This window comes from Rhinoraja longicauda, chromosome 1 (assembly GCF_053455715.1).
Source record: "Rhinoraja longicauda isolate Sanriku21f chromosome 1, sRhiLon1.1, whole genome shotgun sequence".
In the NCBI taxonomy this organism is placed as follows: domain Eukaryota; kingdom Metazoa; phylum Chordata; class Chondrichthyes; order Rajiformes; family Arhynchobatidae; genus Rhinoraja; species Rhinoraja longicauda.
Genome location: NC_135953.1, coordinates 1,996,459 through 2,017,358, shown reverse-complemented (window position 1 = coordinate 2,017,358; position 20,900 = coordinate 1,996,459). Strand labels below are relative to the sequence as shown.

General features: G+C 47.3%; 1 protein-coding gene across 1 annotated transcript in view; it reads right to left on the bottom strand.

Moving 5' to 3' along the window:
* The window catches only part of LOC144595331 (retinol dehydrogenase 11-like), a 379,579-nt gene that overhangs the window by 171,942 nt on the left and 186,737 nt on the right, over positions 1–20,900 (bottom strand). The gene's annotated exons all lie outside the window — the stretch shown is intronic.

The following is a 20,900-nucleotide window of genomic DNA, read 5'->3' as shown; positions in this document are numbered from 1 at the left end:
AGCTTTGAGAATCTGAAGAGGCAATTTGGTTTGAATAATGATGATTTCTATAGATACCTTCAAATTCGCCATTATATAGATCAAATACAAAAGGATTGTGCGGAAGTAAAATGGGATAATATTTTGTTAAATGTATTTATTGATGCTTACCATGGAGGCTCAAAACAGAAAACCATCTCAAAATTATACAAGGGTTTACGGCAGAGAAAAGGCAACTCACTGTATGTAAAACAGAAATGGGTAAGGGAAGGTAATCTGGTTCTAAAGGAAGAAACCTGGGAGAGCTTATGTGAGATACAATGGAAAACTTCAAGTTCAAATGTTTGGCGGGTGTTTTGCTGGAAAACCCTTATTAGGTTTTTTATTACACCAGTTCAAAAAAGGCATTACACAAATTCTTCTTCATGCTGGCGACAATGTGGGTGCCTTGAGGCAAACCATTTTCACATATTTTGGTCTTGTGTATCTGATCCCATTTTGGCAGGAGATTCATAAAGTTTTACAAAAAGTTTTTTTATATGGATATTCCATTTAAATTTGAGTTTTTATATTTTGGTGCTTTACCAGTACAAAATGCTTCTATTAAAGATAAGTATCTTTTCCAGATCTTAAGTGCTGCCAGCAGGAAAGCTATTACTAGGAAGTGGTTGAAACCTGGAAAACCTAATGTGGATGACTGGATTAACATTGTATATGATATTTTTATAATGGAAAGGATAACTTTTACTTTAAGATTGCAACAGGGAATATTTTTGAAAAGGTGGGAAAAATGGATGTTGTACATCATGCCCGTACGGCCATCATTCGTTTAAAGCGGATCTTTGTATCCTACTTCCGTGTCCTATCTCATTTTCCTTGATTTCATACCGCTCCAGAAGTAGTGATGAAATATTATAGAGGTATACCCCAAATGTTGGTTTTAGTTGTTTTTGTTTTTGTTTTTGTGTGTAGTTAAGTTTTGGATATGATCAAATGTCCAGTAAGTCATTACCCATCCTTGTAGTGCTTCCAATACTTGTGGTATGCTTTATTTTGGGATATGCAGTATTTGTGAACTAAGGAGGGTTTAAGGTGAATGAGAATGTGTATCATTGCGGAATGTATGGAACTGGAAAATCAAAATAAAAATAGAATTATAAAAAAAAGAATAAATGGGAGGCCATTTAAAACTGAGGTGAGAAAAAACGTTTTCACCCAGAGAGTTGTGAATTTGTGGAATTCTCTGCCACAGAGGGCAGTGGAAGCCAAATCACTGGATGGATTTAAGAGAGTTAGATAGAGCTTTCGGGGCTAGTGGAATCAAGGGATATGGGGAGAAGGCAGGCATGGGTTATTGATTGGGCATGATCAACCATGATTACAATGAATGGCGGTGCTGGCTCGAAGAACCGAATGGCCTCCTCCTACACCTATTTTCTATGGTGTCATGCATTTTACACCTCAAAAATATCATCCCTCATCCTCCTGTGCTCCAAGGAATAAAGTCCTAGCCTGTTCAATCTCTCCGAATAACTCAGGCTCTTGAATTCTGGCACCATCCTTACAAATCTCTGCACCCTTTCCAGCTTGACATCTTTCCTATAACAACCAAAACTGAACACAATACTCTAAATACTCATCAATACCTTACTTATTGCACAACCAGCACTGCTCCCAGCAGACGAGTCAACAATAACAGCTAATAACACTCAGAAACAAATGACAATCTAGGTATCTTTTATTTATAATGAATGTTCTCTTGCTCTCTTGTTATCCACTTTGCTGCTGTAACACTGCAAATTTCCCCGGTGCGGGACGAATAAAGGAATATATTATTATATTATTATTAACGGTAACATGATCTCCCAACTTCATTAACTTCACCACCAATTTCCATCCTACACTCAAATTCATTTGGACTATCTCTGAAACCTCCCTCCCCTTTCTTGATCTCAGTCTCCATCACAGGAAATAGAATATCGACTGACGTCTATTACAAACCCACTGACTCTCAACTATCTCAACTACACTTCTTCCCACCCTGCTTCCTGAAAACACTATCCCCTACTTCCAATTCCTCCATTTACGCCGCATCTGGGCCCAAGATGAGATGTTCCATACCAGGACATCAGAGATGTCCTCAGTCTTCCACCATCACCCTGCTTCCTTCCATGAAGCCAATGTTTTACCCATAAGTTTTTTATCAGCTATCTCTGGACAGTCTACCACGCAGAACCTAATGTGGGTGAAGCAAACCTTTGCCAATGCTCCAACTTTGTAAAGAAAAATATGTCCGTTTTGTATAAAAAAAATAGAGCAACAGCATGAGAATGCCACCATTTGCAGCTATCCCCTCATGTCACATACCATCCCGACTTGGGAGTACACTGCCACTCCTCATCACCACGAGATCTATATCCCATATCACTGAGAGGTCCTTGACCAGCAGGAGGTTTCGCTTTAGGTTTATTATTGTCATGTGTAACAACGTTCATGAAAAGCTTTGTTTTTTATGCCATCTGAACAGATCAGGTATACCATATACGAATACCAGCGAGTCAAACTCAAATACAATAGATAGAACAAACAGGAAGATCCAGCGTTCAGAATATACTTCTCAGCATTGTAGCACGATAGCTGTAGAGACAAAATCCATTCAAATCGTTAAAAAAATCAACTCACCACCACCTTCTCCAGGGCAAGTTGGAATCGGAAGCAAAATCCCTATCAAACCCTGACCTGGAAAATAAAGAAAAACAAACTGCCATACACGTCTGTATGTAATAGGACAACTTTGCTGTGCAACCAGTTTCTTGCCATATCAAACACCTGATCAAAGGTATTTATTCACAAAATGCTGGAGTAACTCAGCAGGTCAGGCAGCATCTCGGGAGAGAAGGAATGGGTGACGTTTTGGGTCGAGACCCTTCTTCAGACTGATGTCAGGGGGGCGGGACAAAGGAAGGATATAGGTGGAGACAGGAAGATAGAGGAAGATCTGGGAAGGAGGAGGGGAAGAGAGGGACAGAGGAACTATCTAAAGTTGGAGAAGTCGATGTTCATACCACTGGGTGGCAAGCTGCCCAGGCGAAATATGAGGTGCTGTTCCTCCAATTTCCGGTGGGCCTCACTATGGCACTGGAGGAGGCCCATGACAGAAAGGTCAGACTGGGAATAGGAGGGGGAGTTGAAGTGATCGGCCACCGGGAGATCAGCTTGGTCAATGCGGACCGAGCGCAGGTGTTGAGCGAAGCGATCGCCGAGCCTGCACTTGGTTTCGCCGATGTAAATAAGTTGACATCGAGAGCAACGGATGCAATAGATGAGGTTGGAGGAGGTGCAGGTTAACCTTTGTCTCACCTGGAAAGACTGTTTGGGTCCTTGGATGGAGTTGAGGGGGGAGGTAAAGGGACAAGTGTTGCATCTTGTGCGGTTGCAGGGGAAAGTGCCCGGGGATGGGGTGGTTTGGGTAGGAAGGGACGAGTGGACCAGGGAGTTACGGAGGGAACGGTCTCTGTGGAATGCAGAGAGGGGAGGGGATGGGAAGATATGGCCAGTGGTGGGGTCCCATTGTAGGTGACGGAAATGTTGGTGGATGATTTGTTGGATCCGCTGGCTGGTGGGGTGGAAGGTGAGAACGAGGGGGATTCTGTCCTTGTTGCGAGTGGGGGGAGGGGGAGCAAGAGCGGAGCTTTGGGATGTAGAAGAGACCCTAGTGAGAGCCTCATCTATAATGGAGGAGGGGAGCCCCGTTTCCTGAAGAATGTGAAACACCTCATCCCGGGCGCAGATGCGGCGTAGACGGAGGAATTGGGAGTAGGGGATAGACTTTTTGCAGGGGATCGGGTGGGAAGAAGTGTAGTCCAGATAGCTGTGCGAGTCAGTGGGTTTATAGTAAATGTCCGTCACTAGTCTGTCTCCTGTGATGGAGATGGTGAGGTCCAGAAACGGGAGGGAGATGTCGGAGATAGTCCAGGTATATTTAAGGGCAGGATGGAAATTGGAAGTGAAGTGTATGAAGTCAGTGAGTTCTGCATGGGTACAAGAGGTAGCAGCAATGCAGTCGTCGATGTAGCGGAGGTAGAGTTCGGGGATGGGGCTGGTGTACACCCGGAACAGGGATTGTTCGACGTACCCGACAAAGTGGCAGGTGTAGCTAGGGCCCATGCGAGTGCCCATAGCTACGCCTCTGGTTTGGAGGAAGTGGGAGGAGTCAAAGGAGAAGTTGTTGAGGGTAAGAACCAGCTCTGCTAGGCGGAGAAGAGTGTTGGTCGATGGGGATTGGCTGGTTCTACGGTCAAGGAAGAAACGGAGGGCTTCGAGACCATCCTTGTGGGGGATGGAAATGTAGAGCGACTGGACATCCATGGTAAAGATGAGGGAGTGGGGGCCTGGGAACCGGAAGTTATCCAGGGGGGATAGGATGGAGTCGAGGTAGTGGAAATAAGTTTGGTGGGGCATGAGCAGGCAGAGACAATGGGTCTGCCGGGACAGTTCTGTTTATGGATTTTGGGTAGGAGGTAGAATCGGGCCGTGCGGGGCTGGGGAACTATGAGTTTGGAGGCATTGGAGGGTAGATCGCTGGAGATGGTGAGGTCCGTGATGGTGCTGATGATAAAGGTCTGGTGTTTGTCGGTGGGGTCATGGTCCAGGGATAGGTAGGAAGAGGTGTCTGAGAGTTGTCGCCTGGCCTTGGTCCGGTAGAGGTCAGCACGCCAGACTACCACAGCACCTCCCTTGTCAGCGGGTTTGATGATTAAGTCCGGGTTGTTGCGGAGTGAGTGGAGGGCTGCACTTTCAGGAGGGGAGAGGTTAGAGTTAGTCAGGGGAGTGGAGAATTTAAGGCGGTTAATGTCACGACGGCAGTTGGAGATGAAAAGTTCTAGTGAGGGTAGTTGGCCAACTGGGGGGGGGGGGGGGGGGTCCAGGAGGAGGGGGTCCGCTGGAGACAGGAGAAGGGGTCATCAGTGGGGGGTGGGGACTCCTTCCCATGGAAAAAGGCTCGGAGGCGGAGGCGGCGGAAGAAGAGCTCCACGTCATGGCGGACGCGGAACTCGTTGATGTGGGGGCGGAGGGGAACAAAGGTAAGGCCTCTGCTGAGGACAGACCGTTTGGTGTCTGAAAGGGGGAGGTCAGGGGGGATGGTGAACACCCGGCAATGGTGGGGGTTGGGGTTGGATGGAGGCAGGGGGGCAGGTGGAGGGGATATATGGTGAGGGGGTGGTGGGTTAGCAGGGCAGAGGGGGACATGAGGACCGATGTGGGGAGTACTTGAGGTCGCCTGGCTAGAGGGGGAAGGGGGAGATCCAGTGGAGGACTGGCTGCAGTTACCTGTAGTAGCGGGTGGGCAGTTGGACCCAGCGGTGCTGTGGGATTCTGCCTGGTGGGGGCCGTGGGCCTAGCGCGGTATCTGTGGGCCGGATGGAGCTGCGGCCTGTTGTTGGTCCCGGGGGCCAGGTACAGCGACGGCTGTGACCTGCTGCTGGGCGGTGGAGCGGCGCGGGTCGACACGGTCGCTGGGGAAGGCCCGCGGGGAACTTTTAAACACCTGATCAAGATATTTTTAATATGTAAATGCATAAATGTTTATAATGTCAGCAATGTTGTTGAACTGGAACTGGGTGTGACACTGGAACCGATGCATGGTTCTAGTGGGAGAGACCTGCTGATAATAGAGGTTAGGCAACCGTGGAGCGCAATCAGTGGAACAATCTTCGGTTTAAACCAGCATCTGCAGTTCCTTCTTACACACATACAATGGGAGATTTCAGTTTTCACAAGGACTGTGAGAAGGGAAGTAGTGACGAGGTTGCCCAGTCCATCACACAGACCCCCCTCCGCACCATCTCCACAAAATGACCAAGGAATGAAGTTAGAAAATGCTGGAATAGACAGCAGGTTTTATTCTGTATTTCTGATATTCTGACATATAGTCGGGAGCTGATCAAGATGTTATACAATGTTAACATAACTTTCTGTTTATGATATATAAAAATGACCTGGATGTAAACGTAGACGGGTTGGTTATTAAGTTTGCAGATGCCACTAAGATTGTTGGGGTCGTTGACTGTGAGGAAGGCTGTCAAGGTATCGGGCGGGATATAGATTAGCTACAGAAATGGGTGGAGAAATGGCTGATGGAGTTTAATACAAACAAGTGTGAAGTGCTGCAATTTGGGAGATCAAATGTAAGGGGAAATATACAATGAATGGCATTGAGGAATCTTGGGGTCCAAGTTCATAACTACCTGGAAATGGCAACTTAAGTAGATAGAGTGGGAAAGAAGGCATGCTTACAATCATAGGTCAAGGCATTGAGTATCAGGGACCAGAAAGTCATGATACAGCTTTATAGGACTTTGATTAACTGCATTTGGAGTACTGTGTGCAGCTCTGGTCACCCCATTACAAGAAGGATGTGGAAGCTTTGGAAAGGTGCTGAGGTTTATCATATCATATATATACAGCCAGAAACAGGCCTTTTCGGCCCTCCAAGTCCGTGCCGCCCAGCGATCCCCGTACATTAACACTATCCTACACCCACTAGGGACAATTTTTACATTTACTCAGCCAATTAACCTACATACCTGTACGTCTTTGGATGACCAGAATGATTCCTGGATTAGGGGGTATTAGCTCCAGGAGAGGTGAGAGAGTCATACGGTATGGAAACAGGCCCAACTGTTTCAACTACCTCCTCTGGCAGTTTGTTCCATACACCCACCACCCTTTGTGTTAAAAAGTCACCCCTCAGATTCCTATAGAAATCTTTTCCCCTTCACCTTGAACCTATGCCCTCTGCTTCTCGATTCCCCTACTCTGGGCAAGAGACTCTGTGCATCTACCCGAACTATTCCTCTCATGAGTTGGGCTGTCATGTTACAGCTGTGCAAGACGTTGGTAAGGCCACATGTAAACTACTGTGTACACTTCTGGTTGCTCTGCTGTAGGAAGGATGTTGGTCTATTCGGCAATCGGTTGACAGCACATCGGTCAATGTACTGAGAACGGGAGTTGGGATGTCATGTTCATGAGATCATAAGTGATAGGAGCAGAATTTGGCCATTCGGCCCAACAAGTCTACTCCGCCATTCATTCATGGCTGATCTCCCTCCTATGCCCATTCTCCTGCCTTCTTCCCATAACCCCTGATACCCATACTAATCAAGAACAAGACGTTAGTAAGGTCACATTTAAAGCACAGTGTGCATTTCTCGTTGCTCTGCATTAGGAAGGATGTCATTAAACTGGTAGGCAGGTAGAGGAGATTTATGAGAATGTTCAATAGACAATAGGTGCAAGAGGAGGCCATTCGGCCCTTCGAGCCAGCACCGCCATTCAATGTGCTCATGGCTGATCATTCTCAACATCAGTACCCCGTTCCTGCCTTCTCCCCATACCCCCTGACTCCGCTATCCTTAACAGCTCTATCTAGCTCTCTCTTGAATGCATTCAGAGAATTGGCTTCCACTGCCTTCTGAGGCAGAGAATTCCAGATTCACAACTCTCTGACTGAAAAAGCTTTTCCTCATCTCAGTTCTAAATGGCCTGCCCCTTATTCTTAAACTGTGGCCCCTTGTTCTGGACTCCCCCAACATTGGGAACATGTTTCCTGCCTCTAACGTGTCCAACCCCTTAATAATCTTATACGTTTCGATAAGATCTCACATCCTTCTAAATTCCAGTGTATACAAGCCTAGTCGCTCCAGTCTTTCAACATATGACAGTCCCGCCATTCCGGGAATTAACCTAGTAAACCTATGCTGCACACCCTCAATAGCAAGAATATCCTTCCTCAAATTTGGAGACCAAAACTGCACACAGTACTCCAGGTGCGGTCTCACTAGGGCCCTGTACAACTGCAGAAGGACCTCTTTGCTCCTATACTCAACTCCTCTTGTTATGAAGGCCAACATTCCATTGGCTTTCTTCACTGCCTGCTGTACCTGCATGCTTCCTTTCAGTGACTGATGCACTAGGACACCCAGATCTCGTTGTACGTCCCCTTTTCCTAACTTGGAAATTTATAGGATTATTAAGGGGTTGGACACGTTAGAGGCAGGAAACATATCCCCTTTCCATTTCTCCCAAACCGGAGGACTGGGAGAAATTTAGAATTCAACAGAGGACAAAGGGGCTAATTAAGAGGGGGAAAAAAGAGCATGAAAGAAAACTTGTGGGGAATATAAAAACTGACTGTAAAAGCTTCTTTAGATATGTAAAAACAGAACAGATTAGTGAAGACAAATGTAGGTCCTTTACAATCAGAAACAGGTGAATTTATAATGGGAACAAGGAGTACTCAAGGAGGTGGCCCTAGAAATCATGGATGCATTGGTGATCATTTTCCAATGTTCTCTTGATTCTGGATCAGTTCCTGTGGACTGGAGGGTAGCCAGTGTAACCCCACTTTTTAACACAGTGACAAAGAGCAGCTGTAATCTGAAGATTGCAACAGATAAGAACCTATACAGAACTGCAAAGGACTCTCCCACCCTCAATAAATAAGGAACCCTGCTTTTCAGCATAATGTATTAGTTTTAGCTATTTTAATTAAACTGTATTGTGAAGCCTAACATTCTATGTTGGCCATCTTTCCCACCATACTTCCCTAGTTTGTGAACTCGAGGGCTAACCATATTATAATCTACTCATCTTCCTTATAATTTTCAAAATTCCCAACAATAATGTCCCCAACAAATCTCACCAGCTTATTGGAATGCATCACAGTTTGGTTTGAGTTAGGAAGAAGACTGAGAAGTAGGACGTCGAAGGTGGTTGTCTCTGGACTGCTACCTGTACCTCGTGCTGGTGAGGGCAGGAATAGAGAGATCGGGGATATGAATGTATGACTGAGGGGCTGGTGCAGGGAGCAGGGATTTAGACTTCTAGACCACTGGGATCTCTTCTGGGGTAGGGGTGACCTGTACAAAAGGGACGGGTTACACCTTAACAGCAGGGGGACCAACATTCTGGCAGGTAGGTTTGCTAGTGCTACAAGTGTGGCTTTAAACTAAGTAGTGGGGGGGAGGGGTTGACAAACTGGGACTATGAAGATGGAGTTAAAAGGGAAGCGAATAGAGGAGAAATTGCAAAGGACTCTCGAATGAATGGGAAGGGAAGTTCTAGAAGGGATAAGAGAGTAAGGTCAGGGCCAATTGTGACCGGTGTGAGAGGGGAGGTGAATATCGAAATTAAAGTGTTGTATTTAAATGCGCAAAGTATAAAAAATAAAGTGGATGAGCTTGAGGCTCAGTTAGACATTGGCAAGTATGATGTTGTGGGAATCACTGAGACATGGCTACAAGAGGACTAGGGCTGGGAACTTGCTTGTTAACAGTCTACTGTTCAGTAACTGTGAGGGGGCATAGCCGCCTGTCCCGTCAAGGGGGGTGTTGCGGTATTCGAGGATGGCATACATCGGGTCACAGCCGCTGCCTTTTGCTTTTCTCATGAGACTTTTTATAGTTTGTACCCAGCGCTCTATCTGCCTGTTGCTCTGTGGATATATGGGACTTGAGGTGACATGGGCAAATTCCCAGTCCTGGAATCTTCGAAACTCAGCATAGTCAAATTGTCTGGCGTTGTCTGTCATCACCAAGTCAGGAATGTCATTCCGGGCAAACATGCCCATCATCTCATGTATCACCGAATGTGATGTCATGTCCGTCAACTGCGCTATTTCTGGGTACTTGGAGTAATAGTCCACTACAAGCAAATGGCCAACTCCATCCAGATGGAAGATGTCTGCGCCAACCTTAGCCCAAGGTCTGCTGGGGATGAGGTGTGGTTGCAGCGGCTCGCTTGCTTGTGCTTTCCTAGTCGCCTGGCATATCGAGCATGTTCCCACTGTGTCCTCAATCTGTGCATTCATTCCTGGCCGCGCAAATAAATTGCGGGCTGGTTGTTTAAGTTTCACTACTCCCAGATGTGATTCATGTAGCACGTTCAGCATCTGCCTTTGCATGCTTTGGGGGACTACGATTCGGTTTTCCCTCAAGACTAATCCATCGACTGCAACCAGCTCGTCATGGTATGTATGAAACGGAGTCAAGTCTGAGGGCAAATCATGCCTGTCACTAGGCCAACCCTTTCTTATATACTCGCACAACAGTGTCAGGGTTTGATCTTTTTTTGTTTCAGCTCTGAACTGCGCAAGGCGCTCGTCTGACATGTGTAGGATGGCTTCTACAGCCTGTATCACGATCGGCAGTGTGATGTGCTCTTCCACAGGTGTGTCTGCACGGGGCAGCCGGCTCAGGGCATCGGGGAGAAACATTTCACGTCCCGGTTTCCACCGTATTTCCATGTCATACCGTAGCAGGTGCATTCGCATTCGCTGGGGCTTAATTTGTGTAGCGGCTTGGTGAGCAAGCCCACTAATGGCTTGTGGTCAGTAAGGATTACTGATTGACCGACGATGAAGTCATGAAACTTTCTGCACGCGTACAATATGGAGCACAGCTCCTTCTCTATAGTTGCATAATTGCGCTCGGCCGCGTTCACGTGTCGTGATGCATATGCAACCGGTCTCTCGTCTTGCATCAGGACCGCTCCAAATCCACTGTTGGAAGAGTCTGTGGCAATTGAAACGGGTGCGTTCACATCGTACAGTTTAAGTACGGGTGGCGATGTGAGAAGACACTTCAGCTTGTCTACTGCCTGTCTGTGCTTCTGCTCAAAATGCCATGCTACTCCTTTTTCTGTTAGCTGTCTAAGTGGGGCGGTGATCTCCGAGAGGTTCGGAATAAACTTGGCCACGTAGGTGACCATCCCCACGAAAGTTTGCACTTCCGCCTTGTTTGTCGGGTATGGCATTTGTAGCATGCTGCTGACATGAGATGGGTTTGAAAAGTCCGGGAGCAGAGCAAGGACACCCATTGGCTGAGAACAAAAGTAAGTGTTAATTGCAGTGGAAAAGGCAGTTTAAAAAGAGCGCCAAGAGGACGCTAATAGTCAGTTTGAAAAGTCCGGCACCAAAGTGATGGCGCACAAGTTGGTGCAGTGTGTTTCCTGCAGGATGTGGGAAGGTAGAGACACTGCTGGAGCTTCTGGGAGCTACACCTGCAAGAACTGTGTCCAGGTGCAGCTCCTGACTGGACGTGTGGCAGAGTTGGAAAAGCAGCTGGTTGACCTCAGGGCCATCCGGGAATGCGAGAGTTTCCTGGATAGGACCTACTGTGAGGCTGTCACGCCAAGGGTCCAGGTCGAGCGAAGGTGGGAGACCGTTTCAGGGGGGAGCGAACGTGGACTACAGGAGACCCCGGTGGCTGTGCCTATTGCAAACAGGTACACCCTATTGGGAACTGTTGGGGCAGAAGACGCTTCCAGTCCGAGCGGCGGTTCTATCCCAGGCAAGGAAATGACCGGGGAGACCGAAGTCAGGAAGAGCCATAGTAGTCGGTGACTCCATTGTCCGAGGTATGGACAGTAGATTCTGTGGCGACAGGCGGGAGTTGAGGATGGTCTGTTGCCTCCCTGGTGCCAGGGTTCAAGACATCACAGAGCGCCTTAGAACATCCTAGCGAGGGAAGGTGATCAACCGGAAGTAGTTGTGCATGTGGGCACAAACGACGTCGGGAGGAAGAGGAAGGAGATACTGCAGCGTGAGTTTAGGGAGTTAGGTAGAAGACTGAGAAGTAGGACGTCGAGGGTGGTTATCTCTGGACTGCTGCCTGTACCTCGTGCTGGTGAGGGCAGGAATAGAGAGATCGGGGATATGAATGTATGGCTGAGGGGCTGGTGCAGGGAGCAGCGATTTAGATTTCTGGACCACTGGGATCTCTTCTGGGGTAGGGGTGACCTGTACAAAAGGGACGGGTTACACCTTAACAGCAGGGGGACCAACATTCTGGCAGGCAGGTTTGCTAGTGCTACAAGTGTGGCTTTAAACTAAGTAGTGGGGGGGAGGGGTTGACAAATTGGGAATATGGAGATGGAGTTAAAGGGGAAGCGAATACAGGAGAAACTGTAAAGTACTCTCGTATGAATGGGAAGGGAAGTTCTAGAAGGGATATGAGAGTAAGGTCAGGGCCAGTTGTGACCGGTGTGAGAGGGGAGCTAAATACCGAAGTTAAAGTGTTGTATTTAAATGCGCAAAGTATAAGAAATAAAGTGGATGAGCTTGAGGCTCAGTTAGACATTGGCAAGTATGATGTTGTGGGAATCACTGAGACATGGCTACGAGAGGATCAGGGCTGGGAGCTGAATATTCAAGGGTACACAACGTACAGAAAAAACAGGCAGGTGGGGAGAGGGGGCGGGGTAGCTCTGTTGGTAAGGAATGATATTCACTCCCTTGCAAGGAGTGACATAGAATCAGGAGATGTAGAATCAGTATGGATAGAGATGAGGAATTGTAAGGGTAAAAGTACCCTAATGGGAGTCATCTATAGGCCCCCAAACAGTAGCCTCGACATAGGGTGCAAGTTGAATCAGGAGCTAAAATTGGCATGTCACAAATGTAATGCTACGGTGGTCATGGGAGATTTCAACATGCAGGTAGACTGGGAAAATCAGGTTGGTAATGGACCCCAGGAAAAAGAGTTTGTGGAGTGCCTCCGAGATGGATTCTTAGAACAGCTTGTACTGGAGCCTACCAGGGAGAAGGCAATTCTGGATTTAGTGTTATGTAATGAACCTGACCTGATAAGGGGACTCGAGGTAAAAGAGCCATTAGGAGGCAGTGACCACAATATGATAAGTTTTACTCTACAAATTGAGAGGGAGAAGGGAAAATCGGAGGTGTCACTATTACAGTATAGCAAAGGGGATTACAGAGGCATGAGGCAGGAGTTGGCCAAAATTGACTGGAAGGAGGCCCTAGCAGGGAAGACTGTGGAACAGCAATGGCAGGTATTCCTGGGAATAATGCAGAAGTTGCAGGATCAATTTATCCCAAAGAGGAGGAAAGATTCTAAGGGGAGTAAGAGGCACCCGTGGCCGACAAGGGAAGTCAAGGACAGCATAAAAATAAAAGGGAAGAAGTATAACATAGCAAAGAAGAGTGGGAAGCCAGAGGATTGGGACTCTTTTAAAGAGCAACAGAAGATAACTAAAAAGTCAATACGGGGAGAAAAGATGAGGTACGAGGGTAAACTAGCCAATGATATAAAGGAGGATAGTAAAAGCTTTTTTAGGTATGTGAAGAGGAAAAAAATAGTCAAGGCAAATGTGGGTCCCTTGAAGACAGAAGCAGGGGAATTTATTATGGGGAACAAGGAAATGGCAGACGAGTTGAACCGGTACTTTGGATCTGTCTTCACAGAGGAGGATACAAACAATCTCCCAGATGTTCTAGTGGCCAGAGATCCTAGGGTGACAGAGGAACTGAAGGAAATCTACATTAGACAGGAAAAGGTTTTGGGTAGACTGATGGGACTGAAGGCTGATAAATCCCCAAGGCCTGATGGTCATCCCAGGGTGCTTAAGGAGGTGGCTCTAGAAATTGTGGACGCATTAGTGATTATTTTCCAATGTTCTATAGATTCCGGGTCAGTTCCTGTGGATTGGAGGGTAGCTAATGTTATCCCACTTTTCAAGAAAGGAGGGAGAGAGAAAATGGGAAATTATAGACCAGTTAATCTGACATCAGTGGTGGGGAAGATGCTGGAGTCAATTATAAAAGACGAAATTGCGGAGCATTTGGATCGCAGTAACAGGATTGTTCCGAGTCAGCATGGATTTACGAAGGGGAAATCGTGCTTGACTAATCTACTGGAATTTTTTGAGGATGTAACTAGGAAAATTGACAGGGGAGAGCCGGTGGATGTGGTATACCTCGACTTTCAGAAAGCCTTCGACAAGGTCCCACATAGGAGATTGGTGGGCAAAATTAGAGCACATGGTATTGGAGGTAGGGTACTGACATGGATAGAAAGTTGGTTGACAGACAGAAAGCAAAGGGTGGGGATAAATGGGTCCCTTTCAGAATGGCAGGCAGTGACTAGTGGGGTACCGCAAGGCTCGGTGTTGGGACCGCAGCTATTTACAATATACATCAATGACTTGGATGAAGGGATTAAAAGTACCATTAGCAAATTTGCCGATGATACAAAGCTAGGTGGCAGTGTGAACTGTGAGGAAGATGCTATGAGGTTGCAGGGTGACTTGGACAGGTTGTGTGAGTGGGCGGATGCATGGCAGATGCAGTTTAATGTGGATAAGTGTGAGGTTATCCACTTTGGTGGTAAGAATAGGAAGGCAGATTATTATTTGAATGGTGTCAAGTTAGGAAAAGGGGATGTACAACGTGATCTGGGTGTCTTAGTGCATCAGTCACTGAAAGGAAGCATGCAGGTACAGCAGGCAGTGAAGAAAGCCAATGGAATGTTGGCCTTCATAACAAGAGGAGTTGAGTATAGGAGCAAAGAGGTCCTTCTGCAGTAGTACAGGGCCCTAGTGAGAGCGCACCTGGAGTACTGTGTGCAGTTTTGGTTTCCAAATTTGAGGAAGGATATTCTTGCTATTGAGGGCGTGCAGCGTAGGTTTACTAGGTTAATTCCCGGAATGGCAGGACTGTCATATGTTGAAAGACTGGAGCGACTAGGTTTGTATACTGGAATTTAGAAGGATGAGAAGGGATCTTATCGAAACGTATAAGATTATTAAGGGGTTGGATATGTTAGTGGCAGGAAACATGTTCCCAATGTTGGGGGAGTCCAGAACCAGGGGCCACAGTTTAAGAATAAGGGGTAGGCCATTTAGAACAGAGATGAGGAAAAACTTTTTTAGTCAGAGAGTTGTGAATCTGTGGAATTCTCTGCCTCAGAAGGCAGTGGAAGCCAATTCTCTGAAGGATGAGGGGGGGATCTTATTGAAACATATAAGATAATTAGGGGATTGGACACATTAGAGGCAGATAACATGTTCCCAATGTTGGGGGAGTCCAGAACAAGGGGCCACAGTTTGAGAATAAGGGGTAGGCCATTTAGAACGGAGATGAGGAAGAACTTTTTCAGTCAGAGGGTGGTGAAGGTGTGGAATTCTCTGCCTCAGAAGGCAGTGGAGGCCAGTTCGTTGGATGCTTTCAAGAGAGAGCTGGATAGAGCTCTTAAGGATAGCGGAGTGAGGGGGTATGGGGAGAAGGCAGGAACGGGGTACTGATTGAGAGTGATCAGCCATGATCGCATTTAATGGCGGTGCTGGCTCGAAGGGCTGAATGGCCTACTCTTGCACCTATTGTCTATTGTCTATTGTCTAAAAGAGAGCTGGATAGAGCTGCTTCAGCTACCTCCTCCGGCAGCTCGTTCCATACACCCACCACCCTTTGTGTAAAAGATTTGCCCCCCAGGTACCTATTAAATCGTTACCCCCACACCTTACACCTTTATCCTCGGGTACTTGAGTCCCCTACTCTGGGTGGAGGCCAATTCTCTGAATACATTCAAGAGAGAGCTAGATAGAGCTCTTAAGGATAGCGGAGTCAGGGGTTATGGGGAGAAAGCAGGAACGGGGTACTGATTGAGAATGATCAGCCATGATCACATTGAATGGCGGTGCTGGCGCGAAGGGCCGAATGGCCTCCTCCTGCACCTATTGTCTATTGTCTATTTACACGCCTGCTTGCGAGATGACGTGTCCCACATATTCAATCTCGTTTGAGCGCATTACCGACTTTCTGGGATTGAGTTTTAGGCCGGATTCTTTCACCCGTTGGAGTAGGACTTTCACCCTTGCGTCATGTTGTGCTGCATTCACACCCCAAACGAGAATGTCGTCAACGACTATCTCCACCCCTTCTAAATCGCCGAACTCTTCCTGCATCGCCCGCTGCCAAATCTCACTTGCGGATGAGATTCCAAATGGAAGGACGAGGTGTCGGTATTTACCGAAAGGAGTATTAAATGTGGTCAGACGTGAGCTATCATCACTCAGTGGGAACTACCAGGACCCACTTGTAGCGTCAAATTTCGAGAACCATTCTGCCTTCGGCATGTGGGCTGCAATGTTCTCGAACGTCGGCATCGGGAAATGCTCCCTATGAATGGCTGCATTGAGGTCACGTGGGTCAAGGTATATGCGGACTTCGCCATTAGGCTTGCTAACAAGTCATTGAATTCACCCAATCTGTCGGTTCGCGCACAGGGGTTATGACTCCCAAGTTTTCCATGCGCTCTAATTCGTCTTTGACCTTATCCCTGATCTTATAGGGGATAGTGCGGGGTGGGTTTTGCTTAGGTTGCACGTTCTCTTGGAGCGCTATGTTGTACTCGTGTCTTTTTAGCCTTCCCAGCCCTTGGAAATGCTCGCGGTTTTCCTCAATGATCTTCGCAGTGTATAGTGGGCTTGCACTCACGCCATCAACTGCCTCCTTTCGTATAAGAAGCCCTAACTTTTCACACGTTAGCTTCCCAAATATGGGTTTCACATTCCCCCTCACTATTTGAAAGACAACCCTATATTCTTTCTTACCTACTTTGACGTTCCCCTTTGCCTGTCCCACAGGCTTCATTGTATGTCCAGAGTATGATCTCAGTGTTACGTTCGTGTTCAGTAAGGCAAGACCAGTCTTTCTGAACAAGTGCTCTGGCAGAATGTCAACTTGAGCTCCAGAGTCAAGTTTGAAATCAATGTTCACATTGTTGATGCTGCACATCTGTCTGCATTCACGCGTCGACTCAATCACATCGTCAATCATGGCGTCAATGTAAAATACATCAACGTCGTCGTCCACAGGCTCAGGCAGCGGAGAAGTGTTGATCTGGAACTCAACGTCGCGGACGTCACGGCTCCAGTCCCCGGCCTTCTGTCTGATTAGCCGGTCATGTTGTCGGGGCCGTGGGTGGCTGCTGGGCGCTCCATTTACCGGGCAGTCGGGGGATCTGGAAAGATGTCCAATCTCTCCGCAGGTGTGACATCGCATGTACTGAGCGGGAAAGTAGTTGCTTTTATGCTCACTGGTGCATGACCGACAGATGGTATCCTTACCAGAATCACGGATTCCTGTCTAAGGTTGTCTGGGTCGCAAATCCCTGCCTCGGCCCCATGGCCGACCGGCGCTGTCCCGCTACACGTAATCAACAGTCTCTTCAGTGTCGATGGCGGTCGGGGCAATCTGCTTCATGTGTTCGGCTGATGCCTCGGCAATCAAACACATGTCACTGCATTTTTTCAGTGTTAAATCATTGCATTGTTAGCTAGATAGAGCTCTTGAGGATAGCGGAGTCAGGGGGTATGGCGAGAAGGCAGGAACGGGGTACTGATTGAGAATGATCAGTCATGATCACATTGAATGGCGGTGCTGGCTCGAAGGGCCGAATGGCCTCCTCCTGCACCTATTGTCTATTGTAGTAGTTTCTCCCGGAGCGGCTGGCTGGTGATGCCACAGCATTGTAGTAGTTTCTCCCGGAGCGGTTGGCTGGTGATGCCACAGCATTGTAGTAGTTTCTCCCGGAGCTGCTGGCTGGTGATGCCACAGCATTGTAGTAGTTTCTCCCGGAGCGGCTGGCTGGTGATGCCACAGACGATTCTGTCTCGCAGCAATGAGTCATGGATAATGCCAAACTCGCAATCATTAGCTAAAGACTTCACTGCAGTCAGGTAGCTGGAGAAGGTCTCCCCTCGCCGCTGATTACGTGTATGAAAGATGTATCTTGAGACAGTTAAATTCTTCCTTGGTCCACAGAATGTCTGAAACTTATTCTTCAGCTGTTGTATTTTGTCACATTCCTCCTGGGCAAACTGAAAGGTCTCATAAATCTGCAGAGCGGCCGGGCCTGCTATGTGTAGGAATGTTGCACACCGAATCTTATCTGGCTTACTCGTCAGTTCTGTTGCCGTCTTGTACAGTTGGAATGCCCTTATCCAGTCCTTATAATTCTCGGCCAAGTTCCCTTGCATGGAGAGTGGTCCCGGTGGCTTGAGTCCAGACATTCTTTTTTTTCGTTTCTTTTTTCTTCTGACACCATGTAATGTCCGCTGTAAGACCCTGTTGTGACTAGCACAATGAATATACGCCCGACATCTTGTAAGAAGATTTTAATAAACCCCCGCCCCAGGAAACTTCTAGAAAAACACCTGACCTCAGTCACAAGGCAAAAACACATTTGCCAGCTTCTGCTTTTGGCCTCCAGGGGGCACTGGCATTTATATTATATATACATCACAGACACTACTAACACAAAGATAAACTGAGTTTTACTGCTATGCTGTTTGTAGAGGGTTTGGCACACCTGACCATAAGGACAGCAAGGTCCGGCCAGACCATTTCACACGTTAAGGGCGCCTCCGAGCATCACACCTGTGGTCTAAACCTGTCCACTGAAAAGCAGCTGCAACAGCCAGGTGTGGATTGTGGGCGGAGTCTGCGATGCATGCAGTTTTCCATCTTTCAAAGTAATATAGTGTTTTTGAATAAAGTTGATTTAGGTGATTTAAAAAAAAATAGTTGTCGGAATTTATTGAATTTCTAAGTACCTTATCATGACATCTCATTCAAAGATTCTAGTCGCATTCGTTTTGACCATTAAAATCAAACACTGACACACACTGCGCTATGAAAACACTTTTCATTCATTATTTAGATCAATGAGGCAAGCACAAAGAACAGTGACGTGTGAAATGGTCTGGCCGGACCTTGCTGTCCTTATGGTCAGGTGTGCCATACCCCCTACAAACAGCATAGCAGTAAAACTCAGTTTATCTTTGTGTTAGTAGTGTCTGTCTACGTGTGAGCTTTGGCCTTTAATAAACGTAGTGAAATGCCTGTGGATGTGCTTGCCTCATTGATCTAAATAAATGAATGAAAAGTGTCTCATAGCGCAGCGTGTGTGTCAGGGTTTGGTTTTAATGGTCAAAACAAATGCGACTATAATCTTTGAATGAGATGTCATGAGAAAGTACTTAGAAATTCAATAAATGCCGACACCTGTCTTTTTAAAAATCAACTTTATTCAAAAACTCTGAATGATAAAGTACAGGCGGCAACCTTGCAAACCTGGGGACAGCATGTGACAGTGCCTGCAATAAGCAATGATACTGGCCGACAAGCCAGCTGTCACCGAGAAATTTCAAACCGGATAATTTCTCAGCGACGCGCCGAGATCCACCACTATTTTTGGAAGACTCCTCACGATCATGCCCGCGAACTGTCGGCGACAGCCTAGTCGCCAGCAGTCGCCTTAAAATCGCCTAAGTGGGACAGGCCCTTAACTTCCCCTTGCTACCTTCACCAGCATGTGGCATTGGGAGCAATGCGGAGATTACTCTCTCTGTGGGAGTGCTCAGGGAGAGGTAGCAACTCTGATGGGGGTCATGTCGTGGTGCTTTGAGGGTAGTTTGTCCACCTTTGGTCCCCATCTGGCACCCAGCTCTCACCCTGTGGCTCCAAGAAGCTGTTAGCATGCGGCAATGGCCACACCCTGGAAAACTGCTTCAGCTGACGTGCTAAACCACGCGAGGGTAACTGACGGGTCTCAGACCCTCAGTGAGTTCATGGACTTGCTCAGCCCAGCATGCAAGGTCTGTGCTGGCGGATTGGGTGGAGGAAATCCACTGGAGGGTTCAACAGCCGAGAGGGCGGCTCAGCAACGCACTGTGGAGTGCAAAGGGCATGTCAAAGCACGAAGAAGACATGGCCATCCAGTGCAGCCAAGGGAGTTTCCAGCCGTAACGTCTAACCGTGCCACTGGAATCCACCTCCTGCGGCCGAGAGTGGGGTTGCTCGTGTGTAACAACCTCTCCACCTTCATCTCTCCCGTCCATAAGTTTTTGTGCAAGTCTAAAGACTGCACAACCATGCTATTGGTGGCTACCACGAGCCACCACCACTATCTTTGTGCTCCTGCTTTTTAACCTTTTGCCAAACTCCCTGTATTCATTCTGCAGGACCTCATCCCTTCATCCTTCCCCACTGTGCGTCAGAGCCAGGCTGAACACCACACACCTGGCTGCTGCTGCTGCACTGCCCTGACTGGTGATCTCCAGCAACAGTATCCAAAGGCCATACCTGTTGTCAAGGGGGGTGGCTACAGGGGACCTGCACTGCCTACTCCCATTCCTGGTACTCTCTGCCTGCATCCTTGGCATGACCATCCTGCAACAACTCGTATCAATGACATCTTTATAAGAAAATAACTGCAGATGCTGGTACAAATCGAAGGTATTTATTCACAAAATGCTGGAGTAACTCAGCAGGTCAGGCAGCATCTGAGGAGAGAAGGAATGGATGACGTTTCGGGTCGGTAGGACTGGAGTCACTGACATAGCTTGTTGTTTGTTTGGTTTGTTGTTAGTCTGTGAGCTGAAGCGAGGAACGCGCAGGTGTGCTTGATCAGTCTGAAGAAGGGTCTCGACCCGAAACGTCACCCATTCCTTCTCTCCTGAGATGCTGCCTGACCTGCTGAGTTACTCCAGCATTTTGTGAATAAATGACATCTTTATCCTCAGTCTATGGTGTGCCTGTACTAATAGGTTGGGGTATTGTGTGTGTAGATCAATCATATTTATCTCTGTCTATATAACCTTCGCCACATATCCTATGCTTGGTACACATTCCACTTTGTAATCCAGTCCAGGATTTAGGTAGGACTGGAGTCACTGACATAGTTAGCGTGTTGTTAGTTTAGTTTGTTGTTAGTCTGTGAGCTGAAGTGAGGAACGCGCAGGTGTGATGCTCACTCGGCATGGGTTTAATAAATGTTTTATGGTTCACCCAATACTTCATAATGGATTGATTACAAACAGTGTGTAAGAGTCAGCAAGTTATAATGCAGTTTTAGAGGACTTTGGTTAGGCTATATTTGGAGTATCGCGAGCAGTTCTCATCGTCCCATTACAGGAAAGATATGGAGACTTTGGAATGGGTGCATCCATCCAAAGACTGTGAACATCCACCTTATCTTTGCCACTCATGGTTTTATTAACTTCTGTAAAGTCACGCTTCAACCTCCAATGATCCATGAATAAAATCCCCAGCCTCT